Source organism: Adiantum capillus-veneris, chromosome 27 (assembly GCF_014529385.1).
Source record: "Adiantum capillus-veneris isolate H3 chromosome 27, ASM1452938v2, whole genome shotgun sequence".
Classification (NCBI taxonomy): Eukaryota; Viridiplantae; Streptophyta; class Polypodiopsida; order Polypodiales; family Pteridaceae; genus Adiantum; species Adiantum capillus-veneris.
In genome coordinates, this window is record NC_140957.1 from 134,136,133 (window position 1) to 134,140,792 (window position 4,660).

Consider the following 4,660-nt stretch of genomic DNA (forward strand, 5'->3'; position numbering starts at 1 on the left):
TGTGCTTCTTCTAGAGACTGCACTCAAAAGCTTTGATGTAATGATTTTTGACGCATTTGACAAAGTCCACCTTCATTGTGATGTGTAAAAGGAATACCGCCTGGAATTTCCGCTCCTTTTGCAGGTTGCTCTCCATGGTTAGTTGGCATCACTACAGGATCTGCGGAGATAATATTTGACTCTGGGAACTCTTGATTGAAAGGAACAGAGCTATATATATGTCATCTCTTGCCACCCTTTTTGGCGAGCTCTTCTCTCAAACGCTTTGCAACAGATACATCCCTCATTCATATTACTCTCAAAATCTAGTTCCATACGAGCTCTTGCCCAAAATTCCTGATATTCCTTATACACCCTACTCTCAGCCATTGGATTCTCCAAATCCTTATGAATTTTTGCCATGTATATTTCAAGCCCATTCCTATAATTAATACCAATATTCCTACACAACCAGAAACAAACCTATCCCCTAATAGATGGCCTTACCCAATTCCATACCCCACTAATACTCCTCCTAATGATGTTCTTGAAGCATGGGCTAATGAACCGGATGATGAATCCATTCCTACAGCCACATATCCACAACCGGCTATAAGTGGAAGCAAGCCTCAACATCTTGAATACTATGTTTCTAAGATGGAAAGCTACTCTTTGGATGATGTCAATATATATGCTCCCTTTGCAACAAACCTGGAAGCAGAACCTTACTATTCAAAATATCTCCAGAATTCTAATAAAAGAGGCTGGCGCATTGATTATTCAAAGACACACTAGGAATGCATAGAGCAAACCAGACCTCCAATGACATGGAAAACATGTGTTAGTCCCAAAATGTATACTTCGCAACTAGTCCTTAGAAATGATCTAAGTGGAATATGCTATGAGGACCCATCAGTCTTGACTATAGAAGATATTTCTCCAATTGAATAACAAAGTCTAGAAGAAGATAAATGGAGCCTCAGCCTTGCTCATAATTATCTAATGTTCCAGAAGTTCAAGCCTACTCCTACAAATCCAGAAACAAAGCTATCCCCCAATAGATGGCCTTACCCATTTCCATACCCCATTAATACTCCTCCTAATGATGTTCTTGAAGCATGGGCTAATGAGTTGGATGATGAATCCATTCCTACAACCACATATCCAAAACTAGCTATAAGTGGAAGCAAGCCTCAACATCTTGAAGACTATGTTCATAAGATGGAAAGCTATTGTTTGGATGATGTCTGTATATATGTTCTCTTTGCAACAAACCTGGAAGGATAAACTTTCGATTCAAAATATCTCCAGAATGCTAAGAAAAGAGGCTGGAACAATGATTATTTAAAATCACATATAATTTTGCTCTGTGAAAAGCTGAAAGAACATCTTTAGATTCATCGACTCTATTTCATATCCATTCAGCAAAGAATAGAGACCCTGGGCTGTGATGGAGTAGGATTGCTCTTTTAAGTTCTACACTTACTATTTTCCACCAGTATCTGAGATCATCGGTGAATCCATGGGTGATATGGTTTATGGCTTGAGCTTCTGGAACATTAGATAATTATGAGCAAGGATCCATGTATCTTCTTCTAGCCTTTTTTCTTCAATTGAAGGAATATCTTCTGTAGTCAAGACTGATGGGTCCTAATAGCATAATCCTCTTAGATCATTTCTAAGGACTAGTTGTGAAGTATATCTTTTGAGATTAACACATGTTTTGCCCATGTCGTTGGAGGTCTAGCTTTTGGACTCGATGATTTGCATAGTTTTGCAATTCACACTACGTATTGCATTTCGCTGCATTCTTCATCGTTGCAAGAGCCAAGATATCCCTTGCTGAGAGTCGTTTGCTTTACGTGATTTGCAGCCCCTGGAGGGAGCCACCTTAGTCCAAGATTTTGTCCAGATGTGTGCGTCCCCCCTCAGTACCCCATTCCCCCCCGCAGTGTAGGGAGGGGGAGGGGCAGAAAGGTTGATTGAGAAGCCCCGTGCCTCGCGGCACAAAGGAGAGGGGCCACCTGCGTAGCGGAGGAGAGGGAAAGCGTCCTTGCCCCGCACAGCCGATGGACGGGCCCGGCCCACCGGCGCCTCGCCCACTATGTCCGAGCTTCAGTATGGGGGCAAGGCATGGGCGGTCGCGCCTCCGGGCGCGGCCCCTCACGTAGGTCACGGTTCACGTCATTCTGATGGGATGTGTGTTAATGATCCTTCCGGAGGTTCACCTACGAAAACCTTGTTACAACTTCTCCTTCCTCTAGAAATTAATCAAATTGATCAATACATTATCAACATGAGGCATCTTCTCTATTGAGCACATGGAGAGCATGATGAAACCAACAAGAAGGTATTTGTCCATTTCTTACTAGAACCAGTTGTAGAGTGCGCAGGTGATGGAGAAGGTAGGAAAGAAGACTACGCACACACACCAACACACATCGAGACACACACACACACAATCGTTACCTTGCAGCAACAGCCATTAAACATGCTGCTCTTCTCTTCTTCTCTTTTAACTATTATCCAAAGTATATTTACAACATAGTATAGTCAATGTCCGGCCACCCATAGCACAATGGACATATTCTTTAACACTCCCCCTCAAGCTTAGAGTGAGCTTGCATATGATGGATTCCCGTAAAACTTCTCCTTTCCAAGAGCTTTTGTGAATATATTCGCAACTTGAACATTTTTCTTCACATACACCAAATCAATCTCATTTGCCAAAATTTTTTCTCTAATGAAGTGATAATGTACTTCAATGTGTTTAGTGCGAGCATGGTAAATTGGATTCTTTGCCAACATGATGCTGCTAATATTGTCACAATATATAATGACACTGTCAAGATAGTCAAAACCAAAGTCTACCATAAGTACTCTCAACCATGACTCTTCACATGCTGCCAATACTGCCCCATGATATTCAGCTTTTGTACTTGATAATTCTACAGTTGATTACTTCTTGCTACTCCAACTTATCATACCATTTCCAATGTAATTCATAACCACTTGTAGATCTTCTATCCATAAAATCTCCTGCCCAATCTGCATTTTTGTAACCATAAAGACAAGGCTTCCCATTCTTTTCATAAAACATTCCATAACTGACAGCGGCTTTCACATATCTCATAATCCGTCTCACTGCATCAAGATGACTTTTACATGGCTTTTGCATGAATTGACTCCCAACACCCACTGCATAACTCAAATCTGGCCTTTTTATTGTCAAGTTAATAAGGCTTCCAACCATCTTGCAGTACATAGTGACATCCTCAATGTAATTTCCATCATCAAACAACTTCACATTTTGATCAAGAGGTGTATCAACCGGTTTACACGTTGTCATTCCATACTTCAAGCATATCCAACGCGTATTGTCTTTGTATCATCCAAATTCCTGATAAAGTGCCGACAATTTCAATTCTCAAGAAATATCTCAACTCACCAAGGTCCTTCATGTTGAATTCTCTCAACAAACTCTTCTTGACATGCAAAATTTTCTCATCATGACTTCCAGTGAGAATCAAGTCATCAACATAGATAACAATAACGACGATCTCTCCATCAACATGCTTCAAAAACAATGAGTGATCAGCAGTAGACTGTATAAATCCAATCTTCTTCAAGAATCTGGTTATCTTTTCACACCAAGCTCTAGATGCTTGCTTCAAACCATACAATGCTTTCTTCAACTTACACAAATAATATGAAACTCTGGATGTTGATAACCCTCTGGTTGTATCATATAAACTTCTTCTTCCAAGTCACCATTCAAGAATGCATTATCGACATCCATTTTTCGTAACTTCCAACCGAACATACTTGCCATTGCTATCACCAATCTAACTGTTGTCATCTTTGCAACTGGACTAAATGTCTCATCATAATCAATACCTTTTGTTTGTGCATAACCTTTAGCAACAAGCCTCGCTTTGTATCTTTCCAAACTACCATCTGACTTGGACTTGACTTTGTATACCCATTTTGAACCAATTGCTTTCTTTCCACTTGGAAAGCGAACCAGATCCCAAGTGTCATTCTTCACAAGAGCATCCATTTCATCATCCATAGCTGACTCCCATTCTAATTTTCCAATTGCCTCTTGAAAACATGTAGGCTCTTTATGTTGCACACGTGAAACCATGTATGCATAATGTGTACGCATGTAACCATTGTATGTCAATCTATCAACTGGATAACGCACCCTCTCTGATCTTCTTAACTGTGGTGCACTCTTCTCTTCAAATCTTGCATATGGGGGTACATATTTCTCAATATGCTTACTGCCAGGTGTCCTCAAATGTGGTAAACCATGCTCTTCATCGAAGCTTTCATCTCCAGAACTCTCCTCAACCACTTTCTTCTTTCCTTTTTCATCTTGCTTCTTATCTTGCAAACGACCACTCCATGGGTTGAAACTTCCTGTACTCTTCTCTTCCATCTGTGGTCTTGAAATAGTTCTTGTTGATGGTCTTGGCTTATCAACAACATGACGCACATTCTCTTGCTCTTCATACTCATCTTCTATCATCACTGGCTTTGGTTTATACCATGGTTCATGCTCACAAAATCTAACATCTCTACTGACATAAACTTGTCTTGTCGTAGGATCATAGCACTTGTAACCTTTATTTTCAACTGGGTAGCCCAAGAATATACACTTCACTACCATTGGCTC

General features: G+C 40.5%; 1 pseudogene; it reads right to left on the reverse strand.

The window, feature by feature from the left end:
• Nucleotides 1-1,685: 1,685 nt before the first annotated feature.
• Nucleotides 1,686-1,830, reverse strand: LOC147422789 (5.8S ribosomal RNA; annotated as a pseudogene).
• Nucleotides 1,831-4,660: the final 2,830 nt, after the last annotated feature.